The sequence below is a fragment of the Balaenoptera borealis genome (genome assembly GCF_965194805.1).
Source record: "Balaenoptera borealis genome assembly, chromosome: 10".
Classification (NCBI taxonomy): Eukaryota; Metazoa; Chordata; class Mammalia; order Artiodactyla; family Balaenopteridae; genus Balaenoptera; species Balaenoptera borealis.
In genome coordinates this window covers 2103109-2119727 of record NC_138874.1, presented here as the reverse complement: position 1 = coordinate 2119727, position 16619 = coordinate 2103109, and the positions used below count along the sequence as shown (strand labels likewise).

Sequence of the window (16619 nt, the reverse complement as noted above, 5' to 3'; positions counted from 1 at the left end):
AAGAATTCATGGTCACAATATGGGTATCCCATAATTGTTCTGGGTTAGAGTTTGGGTGCAAAATCTTTACTAGGGAATCAACACCTGTGAAGGGAAAGAGGAGGAAGCAGGATTGGACCGAGAAAGGCACTGAACAACAAGGTAGACAGTGAGCTCCAAAACTTCAGCCAACCCATCGGAGAGCTCTAGAGTGAGAATTATCCATCAGAGCCTTGCACATAAGGTCAAAATGGCCAGCCATGTGCCCATCATGCCAGCACTGAGAAGATCGATGGTAAAAGCTAGTTGATGTCAACTGGCTGGGTCATTTTGTCTACTTGGTTGTTTAGTTCTTAAATGGCGGAGAGCCTCTGGTGGGCATTAACATGTGATACATACACACAGACACAAATTATATTTATATTTCATCTTCATTTCTTTATATTTCTTGTCTACAGAAAAGATATTAACTTAAGAAATCACGAAAAATTTTAAAGGTAATATTTTAGCCCTCAACAAATTTCTATATTAGAAATAGCACATAATACACTGTCTGACAATAATGCATTAAAATTAGGAATGAAAAACAAATGTACAAAGAAACAATACAATAGCTGCTTGCAAATGTTAAAATTCTCTGGAATGATTCTAGCCAAAGATTAAATGTAAACCAAAATTGCTAGAAAAATAACAATCCAAATACTAATTGCCAAACCTGTGGGACATGACCAAAGCTCTACACAGGATCTTAAAGTTGTTTTAATATGAAGCAATTAAAAAATCAAAAGAGATTAATAAAGTATTCTACTCAAGGGTTTAGGAAATAAACAACAGTAACAGCAAAACAATCAGAAGAAAATCATTAATTAAGATAAAAGCAGGGCTTCCCTGGTGGAGCAGTGGTTAAGAATCCGCCTACTAATGCAGGGCACACGGGTTCAAGCCCAGGTCCAGGAAGATCCCACATGCCGCAGAGCAACTAAGCCCGTGAGCCACAACTATTTAGCCCGTGTGTCACAACTAGTGAAGCCCACAAGCCTAGAGCCCATGCTCCGCGAGAAGAGAAGCACTGCAATGAGAAGCCTACGCACCGCAACAAAGAGTTGCCCCCACTCCCCGCAACTTAGAGAAAGCCTGTGTGCAGCAATGAAGACCCAACACAGCCAAAAATAAATAAATTTATTTATTTAAAAAAAAATAAAAGCAGAAATTAATGAACCTTCAAAGGAAAAGCAGTAGAATTAATAATTGCTCTTTACTAGGTAAAATACTAGGTAGCCTAAATTTTAAAAACATAGAGGACTAAAGCACCAATACAAAAATAAATATGAATTCGAAAGCAGGAATAACCGTAGATCACTACAGAGAAATGTGGTTGAAAGGGAAGAAAAAATTATCAAATTAGACAAAAGATGATATTGAAAGCCTAAACCAACTAATAACTATAAGGAGAAAACTAAAAACATAGAAGTCTTCAGAGATGAAATTTTTTTAACCTTCAAGGGATAGAGGCTGACATGTATTTAAACTCTTCTAGGGGTAGAAAAAGAAGAAAGTCTGCTCATATTTTTTATGAAGGCAAATAATGATTCTAAATCTTGTCAAAATTAATCTAAAAGAGAAAACTACAAATCAATTCACTCATGAATGTTGGTGCAGTTACCTAAGTAAAATTTGATCAAGTAGAATTCAGTGATACTTTAAAAGAATAACGCACTGTGATCAAATAGAGTTATTACAGGAATGCAAGGATGGTCCTTTGACATGTCATCCCTTAATAGACAAGAAGAAAAAATATGTTACCTTCTTGATAAATATTAAAAAGCATTTGATAAAATTTAATATTCACACATATTATTGATAGGATCTGTTATTAAAATAGGAGTAGAAGGATACCTAATATTTTTAAAACACACATTTCCCAAACCAAAAGCTAAGATACAAAATACTACAAGCATTCCCATTAAAAATAGTGACAAGATGAGGGTTCCTGGGTGGGTGGGGGGGGGATAAATTAGGAGTATGAAATTAAAATATGCATACTACTATATATAAAATACATAACCAACAAGGACTTACTATATAGCACAGGGAACTATACTCAATATCTTGTAATAACCTATAATGGAGAAGAATCTCAAAAAGAATGTATATATGAATCACTTTGCTGTACACTGGAAACTAACACAACACTGTAAATCAACTATATTTCAATAAAAAAATTTTTTTAAATGAGGGCTCCTGCTATTATTTACCATTTTTATGGCTTATAGCCAATCTAATAAGGGAATGAAATAAGAAGTATATTATTCTGCTTGGGCTGCCATAACAAAATTCCACATGGCTTAAACAATAGAAATTTATTTTCTCTCAGTTCTGGAGGCTAGAAGTCCAAGATCAGAGTGCCAAGATGCTCACTTTCTGTTAAGAGCTCTCTTCCTGGCCTGCAGGCAGCCACCTTCTCTCTGTGTCCTCACATGGCAGAGAAGGAGAGGGAGTGCTCTGGCGTCTCTTCTGATATGGACACTAATGCTATAGGAACAGGGCCCCATGCTTATTACCTCATTTAACCTTAATTTCTTACTCCAAACACAGTCACATTGGGGTTTAGACCTTCAACATATGAATTTGGCAGGGGGAGCATAATTCAGTCCAAGAAGTATTAATGTTGGAAATCAGAAGGCAAAAGTATGATTGGCTTCAAATTATATATTTATCTGAAAAATCCAAGAGAATCAATTGAAAATGAGAAAAATGTAGCATTCTGTATGGTGACAAGTAAAAATTAAAATATAAAAGTCAATAGCATTTTTATGTTTAAACAATATAATTAGAAAATGTATTGGAATAAAAACTCCATCACAAAAATAAGACAAGTTTTAGATAGCCATGAAAAAATTCAAAAGAATATGATAAACCCAAATGAATAAACTATAAATTATTGAAGAACATAAAGCAAGGCTTGAACAAAAGAAGAAACATACTTTCTTCTTTCATGGAAATACTCAATATTGTGAAAATTCAAGCTCTTAACGTTTAGATGCAATGCAATGCCACTCAAAACCCTATTAAAATTTGTGGCTGGGTGCCCTTATGGTGAGCTATGTAGACTGACAAGAGAGAATATAACAAAATTATTCTTCCAGTTGGAAGAATAAAAATATGATGTTAATGAGGAGAAACATGTCCTACAGATACAATGATGGAGGATCTGAAAAAGGCCAACAGATCAGTGTAGCACAACCAAGAGTTTAGAAAGAGCTGTGAGCATATATAGGATTTTAATATATGATAAAGATGGCATTCAAGTGAATGATTGAAATATAGAAAATGGAAAAATACTGATCACCAGCTTACTCCTTCCATCAAAGAAAATGCCAGATAAATAAAATATAAAGTTAAAAAATTAAACCATACTAGAACTAGATGCAAATATGAGCAAACTCATTTCTAATTTTGTTTATAATTTTGGATGGGGAGGCCCTTCTGAGCATGTCACATAAATCATAAAGAAAAATATTGATAATTATAAAACATCAAAATTACATTTTAACAGAAAGGTAACACCAAAAACAAGTTTGAAATTTTTTTCAAAAAGAAATGTTATTTTTAACAAATGTTAAACAAAGGATTAACATTCGTAGCATCCCATAAATCAATAAGAAACCATCCCAACAGTAAAATAAATGACACAAACAGCATTTTATAAAAGAGGAAACAAAATGGCCACTAAATATATGAAAAATATATTGAGGTTCACTAATAATGAAAGAAATACAGACAAGATAATGTGGTACCATCCTCTCTTTATTGGATTGGCAATGCTGAGAGTTAGCCTATCTATGTGTGAGAAACTGTTTGTGGAAATCTAAACTACTCTGGGAGAGTGCAATTTGTTAAAATGTATCAAAAGTTTAGAATGCATACCCTTTGACCTGGTAATTCTAGTTTCATGGCTTTATCCCAAGAAGATAATTCAGTGTGGGCAGAGATATATCTATGAGGATTTTCCTCCTAGTGTTGCTTTTTATAATCATGAAAATTGGAAAATCATGTCCCTGCATAAGAATTGATTAAGCACATACTGGTACATCCATCCAATTTTTTTTTTAATAAATTTATTTATTTATTTATTTTTGGCTGCATTTGGTCTTCATTGCTGCATGCAGGCTTTCTCTAGTTGTGGCAAGCGGGGGCCACTCTTTGTTGTGGTGCACAGGCGTCTCACTGCGGTGGCTTCTCTTGTTGCGGTGTGAGGGCTCTAGGCACGCGGGCTTCAGTAGTTGTGGCAGGCAAGCTCAGTAGTTGTGGCTCACGGGCTGTAGAGCGCAGGCTCAGTAGTTGTGGCGCATGGTCTTAGTTGCTCCGCAGCATGTGGGATCTTCCCAGACCAGGGCTGGAACCCGTGTCCCCTGCATTGGTAGGCGGATTCTCAACCACTGCACCACCAGGGAAGCCACATCCATCCAATTTAAGGCTACATACCCATTAAAAATGATGAGCTCATGAATTTTCACATGAGATTGACAAGGAAAGATTACAAAATATCTATATCATATCATCCTATTTCTTAAAATAAATATAATACACATGTATAATATTAAATGTAGCAATATAAAAGATATGACTTTATTTTATGTACATATTTGACTACATAGAAAAATATCTGGGAAAATGTTTATCTAAATGTTAATAGTTTATGGGATTTTGTGATTTTAGTTTTTTAAAAATATTTTTACTATTTCATATTGCTGATCTCTTGTAAGATGATTCTGTTTATTTTTATGATCAAAAAGCAGTAAAATCATTTTCATTGGTGAGGAAATTACTATGACAGGGAACATGTTCCTTACAATATTTAGAAAATACTATTATTCACGAAATCATATATGATTGCCCAGAATTGGATGACTTCCTTTAAACTCTCACATCACATTATGACACTTGTATAAATTAAAATTAGATTTTTAAGTTATTACCTTCTGTTAGATTATACACTCCATGAAGTTAGGACATTTACTTATTTAACTGACTTTCCAACAGTTCTTAACATAGGGAAGTACTCAGCAAACATTTATTCAGTTGAACCAGTTGGACTTATGCAACCGTTTTTTAAAAATCATAATATTTATACAAATACTAATAAACTGGAATTTTCGAAGATCCTAAATTTTCAAATCATTCTGGTTTCAAAAACCAAACTCTGCATGCTGAATAAAACAAAGCAGAAAGATGAGTTTATTGCAGGGTTTTCAACCTGCAAGCCAGGAAACTCAAGGCCACAGGAACAATGAGTTCTGAGTTGCTCACAGACTAAGGGATTTTTATGGGAAAAATACATAAGTTATTTGGCTTTTTCAGCTGATTTGTTGCCTAGTGGTCTTCTTATTTGGATCAGGGTAGCTGAGTTAGGAAACAAGAGAATCCAGAGATGGCATGAACAGACTTGGTATTTGGGTATTGGCTAGTGTCCTCTGCTAATTTCTAAGAGCTGTGAGGTTAGGTTAAGATTCATTTTTGCGCCTGTGTTGACTGACTTCATTTTGTCCTTGACATAAGTGACTCCATTTTGGTTTGGTTCTACACTAGTTAAAAAGGGAAAGACGTATAAATTGGCCATTGCATAAATCTCAAGAATAATTTTTACAATAGTTATGATTTTCATTGGTGTTCTCAGAATATTGAAGAAAGAGATTTAAACTGTTTCAAGTTAATTAAAATGCACCTAAAAGAGCTCTAGAGTTCAAAGAATGTACAGTCAAACCCCTTATACACAGCATTTCTCTCCAGCAAAAAAAAAAAAACTAGAAATGTCTGTTTTCATCCATAACTCTCTTCAAATAGCACAAGCTCAGTTTTTTAAAAAAATGATTTTTGAGTATATCTGGGATGAAAGAAAAGCAGAAATGTTTTCCTGATAATTGTGTGTCATTCTGTTCCTTTTCTGTATTTTCTCTAATGTGCATCTATGATGATCAAGAACATTTTCTAATTTTGTAAATGATCAGCATGACTCAATAAAAAATAAACCAAAATAATTTTGAACACCTAACTGGTAGTATTTTAAAATATTCCTTGAGCTGGAACAATTAGATGTTTGAATTACTTACTCTGAATGCTAATGTATGAATACTTTTCTCCTGTTCCACATTCATCTCTCTATATATAAACTATTTAAATCACAGTATAATTATGGAATATGTTAGTAGAAGGAAGGCAGAGTGTTTTATCAATGCCTGTAAGCATCATTTACATTAGCATCTGTTACAGAATTGGTCTTCAATTTTATTTCTAGAGCCTTAAAATCTGTGGGTCACACAACATTCAATGTTTTTAGACTGTAATGTCATAGGACTAAAACCATTTTTCAACCTTCCTTTGTTTCAACATGCTTTTGAATGCATCTGAAGATATGGGTATTGTGTTTTTCTGGTTTCTTTAGATCCTTTCAGCTCTGGAAGTCTTGTAATGTGTTGTTGAAATTTTTCTTTCTATTTTTGTTGTTTTAAACACACAAAGTTAGCTCTTATTCATGTTTATATTACAAGACCTTTAACAATTGGCATATCAGTTCTCAAATGTTTGGTAATAAAAATATCTTTCTTGAAATATGGAAGTAGGAGATAGATCTGCCAGTGTAGCAATTGGCCTGTCAGTATTTACAAAGCAGCACTTAATGTCACCAGGTGATTGCAGATTTCTGGGCAAAAACGTATCAGTAGGGGGCTACCCTCATAAGTGAATTTATTAGATATCCCCTTGTCAATTAAAAAGAAAGAATAATCTATAATATTTCTATTCATTTTATAGAATATAAAGGGAATACAACAATATTAGTTTCTTCTATATGCTTATATAGCTAACCTGATTGTTTCAATTAATATAGAATAGACTTCAAAAGATTACTTCAGAATTTGAATTTTCAAAAGTTTTTGACAAAGCTAACCTTCTGCCAGCACACCCAGCAGGGGACTGGAGAGATACAGTGTGTCTATCCAGGGTCTAGGTTTCAGTTCAGTATAGAGGACTGTGATGGCCAGAGCCAAGATTGTTAATTTCCTCCTTCCTTCTTCTTCTTCATCTACTTCCCATTCTCCTTCTTAGGGCCTGGCTGGGAGCAAGAGGAGAGAGGGAGGGCAGCATATATCTAGGGTTGAATTTTTGACTGGCACAGCTTTGAAAATTGGTTACATGTGGGGGAAGACATGGAGAATATAAGTAAATATATCAAGAACAATGGGCTTTGTCACTATAGGAGAGGAAGGTATATAAGTAGAAAGGGGGAAGACTACAATAAGCCACATAGTGTTGGAGTTATCAGTGTGAACTCATGGGTTTTAAGATAGGTGGATGGATGGATAGCTAGCTAGCTAGCTAGCTAGACATATATAGAATAATATAGTGTAATGTAATGTAATATTTTTTTCTAATTTTGTCTGCTGAGGGGACCCAGAGCAGTGATACCTTAGTAACAATGAGCACAATAAGCAATCAGCTCTTGGTTTCTAAATACCATCGCCCAACAAAAGAAACGAAGGCTCCATAGAGAAACGTCTGACTTGGGTATGGGGAAGGAAAGAATTCGGTGGTTCTGGAATGTGTTACTGTGCTAGAAAGCAAAGAAGTATACAATGAGTGATGGGACCTTGTCCAAAGGACACAGGATCAAGCTTGAAGGGTCACCTGCTAGCCAAATGGAACATAAAAATAAATGATGATAGTAATGAATGGTCTGCTAGCTAATTTGAACATCAGAATAACCATGATAGTTATGGACCGTAACTATTTGAGTAAAATACATATCCATGAAGCATTACTGTCATAAATGCACAAATTTAAAAAATAGATATATGAGGGGAAATAGGACACATCAGTGGAATGACAGCTCATAAATCAGAAAGAATAATGAAATTAGAATATTACTATTTGGTAGCTATCATCACAATAATAATAATTGATTTAGGTGTGAGTGAACAAAGAATGCTGAAACTGAAGATGTAAGTTTGATAAGGAACTGAATCTTTATATAGTCTCAGTGTATCTTCCCACAAAAATTGTTACTAATTGTTTATTAAATAAGCACAACATGCTGAATAATTAACTTCAAAGCAGAGAAATTTAACCGATACTATCTCATCCAAATAATAAACATTAATATTAAAAGAATGCAAATTAACATTGTTGCCTCCTGATACGCTGTAATGAGAAGGATATAACATCAGTTCTGGTGCACTCCTGTCAAAAATGCATAAATCATGAGGAACGTCAGAAAAATATTCTTGGGGCTTTCCTGGTGGTGCAGTGGTTAAGAATCCGCCTGCCAATGCAGGAGACACGGGTTCAAGCCCTGGTCCGGGAAGATCCCACATGCCACAGAGCAACTAAGCCCGTGTGCCACAACTACTGAGCCTGCACTCTAGAGCCTGCGAGCCACAACTATTGAGCCCACATGCTACAACTACTGAAGCCTGTGTGCCTAGAGCCCGTGCTCCCCAACCAGGGAAGCCACCACAATGAGAAGACCGCACCCCACAACAAAGAGCAGCCCCTGCTCGCCGCAACTAGAGAAAGCCCACGCGCAGCACCAAAGACCCAACGCAGCCAAAAGTAAATAAATAAAATTTTTAAAAAAAGAAAATATTCTTAAAAGTTACTGTTCTAGGCTCTTCAAAAATGTCAAGTTCAAGGAAAATAAGGAAAGACTGAGGAACTCTATTATAAACTGCAAGAAACTAAAGAAACACTTAAATACAAAACATGCTTCTGGATTGGATCCTGGACTTACAAATGACATTATTAGGATAACTGGCAAAACTCTATTGCAGTCTGGGGATTATATGGCAATATTAGATCAAAGTTAATTTTAATAGCTGTTCTTTGGCTGTATAGGAAAGTGTCATTGTGCCTAAAAGCATATTGAAGTCTGATGAGAAATGCAGCATTGGTCTGCAGCTTTATCTGATGGTTCTATCAGTGGTTCTACAGGAACTCCATGGATTATTTTTATAACTTACGTGAAAATTAGAAGTTATTTCAAAAAAAAGTAAAACAAAAAGCAATTTTGATCAAAATTCTATGTAATATTCTAAAAATCTTAATGTCTGAATCATGGAAACCCTGAGAATGTTGATGTGGGCCATTAGGAGAATCTGCTTCCACATGTTCTGGCTCCCTTTTCTTTGGATTTTGTTACATAATTCTGCCCAAGGCAGCACAGTGTGTCATTCATTCACTTAAGGATGAAACCCATATAAAATCCAGTGTTATAAATTTCTCATTATCTTCCTCTTTTCCCTGTTGTATTGTGGAGGTTTCTAGTACTCACCTAATGTCTTATTTCCCCTTCTGATTATTCCTGTTTTAAGATAGAAACATCAGTCACCCTCAAAATACTGATTTTTATTGGAGTCAAAGTTGGAACTTAAATTGATTTTTGCAGGAAAATTTTGATTAGTACTTAAGAAACGAAGCATTCTGGTTAACCAAAATTTGCTTTTTTTTTTTTTTTGACGTTAGATTTTGTGAAAAATCTTATTAGTACCTCTTCCTGACTTTGGTAAAAAATAAAAAATGAAAAAGAAAGTGAGGAAAGATGAAAAGGAGGGAGGCAGGAGAAAGAGAAAGAAGTGGAAAAGTCAATAGAAACTTGGCCCATCCCTAACATAGATCCCAGAAGTTGCATTTTTTAAAGTTACTAACGTAAAGTCATTTGACTACAACTGAAACAATCCCACACATTTATGGGCAACCGATCTTCAACAAGGGTGCCAAGAATACACAATTGAGAATGGATAGTCTCAACAAATGGTGTTGGAAAAACTGGATATTTACAAGCAAATGGGTGAAATTGGACCCCTATCTTACACCATACACAAAAATCAACTCAAAGTGGATTAAAGACTAAATGTAATACCTGAAACTGTAAAAGTCTTAGAAGAAAACATTGGGGAAATGATATTGATCCTGGCAGTGACTTCATGGCTATGATGCCAAAAGCACAGACAAAAAAGCAAAAATAGACAAGTGGGACTACATCAAACTGAAAAGCTTCTGCACAGCAAAGGAAACAAAACAGAGTGAAAAGGCAACCTATGGAATGGGAGGAAATATTTACAAATCATATATCTGATAAAGCATTAATTACAATATAAGAAACTCCTATAAATAGAAAAAAAAAAAAAGCAACCTGATTTAAAAGTGGGCAAGGAACTGGAACAGATATTTCTCCAAAGAAGACATACAAATGGACAGTAGGTATATGAAAGATGCTCAACATCACTAATCATCAGAGAAATGCAAACCAAAACCACGTTGAGCTGTCACCTCACACCTGTTAGGAAGGTTATTATTAAAAATTTAATAACAAGATTTATTTATGTGAAGAAATTGAAACTTTTGTATACCGCTGGTGGGAATGTTAAACAGCGCAGCCACTTTAGCAGATAATAAGGATGTTCCTCCAAAAAATTTTAAATACAACTACCATATAACCCAGCAATCCCACTTCTGATTATATAGCCAAAAAAATTGAAATCAGGATTTCAAAGAGATATCTGCACTCACATACTTATTGTAGCATTATTCACAATAGCCAATGTATGGAAACCACCCAAATGTACATCAACAAATGAATGGGTAAAGGGAATGTGGTATAGACATATAATGGAATATTATTCAGCCTTTAAAAAGAAGGAAATCTTACCATTTGCAACAACATATGGATGGACCTGGAGGACATTATGCTAAGTGAAATAAGCCAGTCACGGAAGGACAAATACTGAATGATTCCACTTATATAAGGTATCTAAAACAGTCAGACTCATAGAGAGAGCAGAATGGTAGTTGCCAGGGATGAAGGGAGAGGTAGGTGGGGAGTTGTTCAATGGGTATGTTTCAGGTGTGCAAGACAAGTAAGCTCTGGAGATCTGCTGTGCAACATAGTGCCTGTAGTTAGCGATATGGTATTGTACACTTAAAACTTGTTAAGAGGATAGAGCTCATGCTAAACGTTGCTACCACAGAAATAAATAAATAAATAAAAGAAGCAAGGGAGACACAAGAAATCTTTTGGAGGTGATGGATATGTTTATTACCTCGATTGCAGTGATGGTATAACAAGTGTTTGTGTACGTCCAAATTCATCAAAATGTATTCATTAAATATATGCAATTTTTGGTATTTAAAAGTATACCTCAGTAAAGCTGGAAAAAAATTTTAAATGGAAGTTTCAAAAAAAACAAAAAATCCAGTAAGTTGTGTTCTCGTTAGCTAGATTCCAGATTTAAAAAGCAAAGGAAGACCTTGATCTTGTATGATTCTATTATTTAAGTATCTGACTATATAATTTGCCAATTTTACTTAAGAGTGATATATAAAAGTAATTTTTATTATGTGCAAACCGATTATCCAAGCCTTACTTTCTGATTTTTTTATTACTTTTAAATCTACTGTCTGAATTCTTTATTGGCTAAAGAATCTGTAAGTATGAGCTAGAAGAAAAGATATTTAAATTAAAACAGTCTGCCTTGAGTCCCCAGGGGAGTGATGAACTAGCATTTTAATTACCAACAAATTTAATTATTCAACCCAGGTGTGAACCATCAAAAGTTTAGTGAACTCCTCTGTTTTAAGTAAGTGCTTTGCATTTGTATGAAAATATGATGCCATCCATCCATTTCTAATATAGAATGCAGATTCAGAAAACTGTCAAGACTCGTACTGTGGTTACATCACTTCAACAATTTATAAATTCCCAGAACATTGCAGCTATCAGTATTAGACTATAAAGAGGAACATGTACCACCCAAAAGTTAAGCCCATTAATAAGGGGATTTTCATCACTGCAACTTTCTACCAGTCTTTCCCTTCATTATTAGGATTTATCTAAATGCCATTTTTTGGCAGAACTATAATGAAACAAGTAATTTCTTTAATGGAAACAGATTTGTTATGTAAAGTTATAGAACTACATCTATAACCACTGCTCTGGTTGCTCTTTAAATTTAATGAAACTTTCTATTCAATAAAGCTTTCTTGGACTTGTACAGCATTCTGTTAGTCCTCAGAATAATAAGGCAAGGCCCACAAAGACACTTGGCAATTGTCAAGATTACAATTACTTTTATATTGATTTAACTCTAGTAAAATATCAGGGTATTGTTATCTCCTGGAGAACAATTTGAAAATACACTAGTGAAATTGAAATTTAGGACCAGAGGCATTTTAAAAATCTTAATTTGGACCAAATCTCCATCTTTATCATTACAGTGAATGTTTTCAGATCCTTACTGGGATGAGGTGAACCAGTTTGGAAATTTATGTTTTTATATTGGTATTTATGTTTTGCTTTATTTATGCTTTGGTATTTATGTTTTGATTCTATTTCTACATTCTCTAAGATTGATTTACCTATCTACTGTCTAGTTAGCTAGACATACCATTATAAGCAATGTATACCATTTTTAAGTAACACCAATTTTATATATCATTTACATATACTATTTATAAATACATACCACTAATAAGTAGTAAATGCATTTATCTGTTGTAATGTCTTTTGGTTTTGATTGCTTAGCCTGATAGTTCTAAAATATTCCTGTTGTTACAATATAATATAATTTTAACCTCTCTAGATTTTGGTTCATCCAGACCATGCATCTTACCAATTTTGCTTTATTTTATGATAAGATTTTATGTTGAATGTATGCCACAAAAGAAAGATTAAATTACCTATACTCTTTTTTTTTTAACCAAGAAAAAAATTTGCCACATGTGAAATCTACCTATCTTGAGTTTTGAAAACTAGAATTTTCTAATTCAGGAGAAGGACTCACTCTTTTAGATGTTTAATCAAGGGTCAGATAATGATAGAATGGGTTGCTGTAGTTACAATTTATACCAGAGTCACACTATAGTGCCCTCCTGTGGAGGTTTCATTAAAACTTTATTTTTGTGCTGATGAGAATGATTTTCAAAATAAGTGACAAAATCGTTGCATTCAAATTACTGAAGTTTGATATAGTTTGGTCATTTATTTTCATTTGTAACTAGATGTTAAATTACTTTTAAAATATAAACGCATTCACAGTTCAGAAGATTTGCAGTTCAAAATACAAATTGAGGAATGGCATCTTTTTATCTATATTTCTTCATTATTTTATTGAAATGGATTTCTTTCCTTGATTTTTCCTTAAATAATTAAATAATAAAGAGGAAAGAGAATAATCATATCCTTAACTAGAAAGATAAATTTTTCAGCTAAGACATTCTCAGATTTATGACATGAAAAAGTTTCATTGTTAGAAGCATAAAGACTATAATATTTTAAAATTACAACAGAAAAATTGACAATAAAAGTTTAGAATGTACACTCATTTATATATACAAAAAAACTGTGCAAGAGGTGACTTTTTTTTTAACTCAAGCTTTTTTTTCCCAGTTTAAGATTTAAACTTTTTCTGAGGGTAAATTAATGTCACATATTAGGTATTTATTTCAAAATAATTTGGTTTGCTTTTCCTCTCAGCTCTAAACTTTCTTTTACTCTTAATTTCAGGAGTACAGTAACGTAATTTAATTATCATATGTGGCATGCATATGCATATATATGTGTGTGTGTACAAAAAAATAAAATAAAATAAATATATATACATATATATCCCAAGACCATTTTACTCTTGGTCCACATTTATAATCAAGTTCAAGTACAAAAGTCTCAGATCAGTGGATTTAGGTGTCCTGTAGTCCCTTTTGTATTGATATTTAGTCTTTCCCTCTGGTGGCCTACTGCTTTACTACCCAACCTTTTTCATTTGCTAATGCCTGCTAACTACTCAAAACACACCTTACTTCTTTAATGGGAAATTAAACAGGTGTTAAGAACCACTAGAACCTAATTAAAACTTTTCTGAAGAAGTAAGAGAGAAAAAAAAAAAAAAAGCACTAAGAAGAGTTGAGACAAAAGCCAGAAAGCTATCTGCAGCATTTTATGTCAACAACAAATACAATGGATTTTTGTCTCCTTACATAAATCTCTTTAAAATTGTTTCCTGCAAATGGAAAGGGAAAAACACTGGTTTTTCAAAGTTTAAACATCTGTAATTACAGACTGTCAGACAACTGGCAACATTCATAACTAGAGAAGTAAGGGGAGCTCTTTCTGAAGCAATAGCCATGATCAAAGAGATTGTGAGTAAGCTCATCCAAACTAGAAGTGTTGGACAAAATCTTAAAATAAAAACAAAAATAAGATGAGATAATGTGGATCAGAGTGGAGGATGGCATTTGTTTCCTTTAGTAAAAATAGTTTCATTAGTGAGACCAGGTGAGATTCGAACCATACTTAAGAAACTCAACCTAACCTAAAAGTAACCTTAAATTTTTAGCTGAAGCATGTTAGTACTGAGCGTCCTTCTGTGGTGAGCATTCTTCTATGTCCTAAAGAGAATCCAGGAGAAGAATGGGATTTTCCAAGGTCAGAAATATAGGGAGTTCCACTAACAAGCAACAACATTTCTCGAGCTTCCACCATGGCATAGGCCCTGGAAGTCCTCCTGAAAAAGATGAAGGCCTTGCCTTCAAGTAATTCATTTCATAGCTGTGAATGTTGTCATTGTCTGTCACCTAAGTTCCTTGCAGGAAACTTTTTATTTTAAGTCATAAATTCCTATTCCCCTCTCTACCATGTGAGCTGTGGCAAAACTGCTCTGAAGGCTTGGTGAAAGTCAAGGAAGACAAGAATAGGTAACCAAGTCAGATAAATGATGGATGAAAGGAATATGTGAGGAGGTGCTAACAGTTTTGAGTCAATCTTTCCTATAGTCCCTTCTCTTAGTTCTGAAATAATGTGGTTCAGATATCCCACCAAGGGAACCCTATCCAAACCTGACCATGTACCTGAATCACCTATAGTGCTTTAAAAAATTAACTTTTGATCCACCCCCACCCCCTGCCATAATTCTAGTTCAAGTAAGTCTAGATCGGACTTGGCATCTCTAGTTCTTAAAAGTTCCATGGTGATTTTGATGTACAAGCATGGTTGAAAACCAGCTGATTAAACTTTGTCTGCCCAGCGGGGTGTAATTTGCTGGCGTAGATTCTACCCTCTCCTCCCCCAAAGAGATAAGAATTTAGTATATATGGTAGAGTCTCTGAATTGTCTCCCAGCATCCATTCTTCCCTTTTCCCCTTAACAGAAGATTTTTAGCTGGGCACATAGTTGGCTAGGGTAGACTTCATTTCCCAGCCTCCTTTCCAGTAAATGCGTAAGTAAACTTGGCCACGAGAGTTTTGGCTGATGAGATGTAAGCAGAAGTAAAGAGTGAATCTTAACGGAATTGTCCTTAAAAGGAAGGAGTGTACCCTTCTTTTTTGCCCTTCTCCTATTTTTCTGGGTAGAATATGAAAGGGATGGCTTCACATGGAGCAATCATTTTGGACCATGAGGTAATCTCGGGAATGGAGGCCAGCATAGAGGAGCAACAAGCTAGAAAGAGCCCAGGCCCCAAAAGACTTCATACAAAGCAGAGTCAAAGTAGCAGCTTTCTTTTGCTTACTTCTGGACTTTTATAAGAAGACAAGATAAAATACTATCTTGTTAAAGCTGCTGAATTTTGAGTTTTCTGTCACGTTAACAGCTAAATGCTATCCCAGTACACCAATGTCACTACTTTACAGTGTTAACAAACAAATATTATCCATTCTCATTTTGAAAATTAAATTAAATTAAATTAGATTTAAAACATTTTTAATGATAGCCCCAGAATCAAAATGTTTTTTATAGTTTCTCTTCTCAAAATATTTGTATTTTTCATATAATTCTAACGTGAAAATTTTTGGAGTGTACATTATATTACCTAACAATTATATTGGACAGTATATGTTGTAGCAGTTTGAAACTTCTTGCAGATTATATTCAGTTAAAAGCCTCATTAATTCAAAGCCAAATAATTTAGAATTTCAGACACATCAACCTGGTCTGCACTAATAGTAAAACTTCAGTCTATAAAAGAACAAAGACACATAATGTAGACAATATTACATGGAGGCTGTTTTTAAACAGCCTGTGTTCTCTTAAGTAGGACAGGGTTTGAATTTGGCAGCATTAACTGTTTATATGCAAATGGACGTTGCTAATTATAAATGAAGTGGTTTTTTTCCTAAGTCATTAAGGTAGATCCAGAATCTCTACTTGTAACATTTTATTAACAGTTTATTTCAGTTAATGTAACAGTCTTTTTAACAGGGGTTCTGCCAGAGAACAAAGTCCTACAGAAAATGATTTAAATGATTATTAATTTTCTCAAGGATGGTACATAGCTAGTAAGAGTCTAGATGCACAGGAGAGAAGTTAGTTCATTATAAACAGTAGATGCCTTGGGCATGAGGGCTAAATTCTCTGGAAATCCTGGTTGAGAGGCTGAGAACTGCTATGACTTGGAAGTAAAGTTCTATTTAGAAAATATGCTATAAATCAGACAGCTGTCAAATTCAGAATGGCTTTCCACTCAATTCATCCAAATTAATATTTGATAGATATAAAAGTAATTTTAATTTTTCAGAAATTTGAACTCTTTTTTTATTCCATCTTTGGTAAGAACTATGATCTAAATGTTATAAAAAGCAATTGATAAAAGCAGTAT

General features: G+C 34.1%; 1 protein-coding gene across 11 annotated transcripts in view; it reads left to right on the top strand.

Moving 5' to 3' along the window:
• The window catches only part of CABCOCO1 (ciliary associated calcium binding coiled-coil 1), a 196206-nt gene that overhangs the window by 82677 nt on the left and 96910 nt on the right, over positions 1–16619 (top strand). The gene's annotated exons all lie outside the window — the stretch shown is intronic.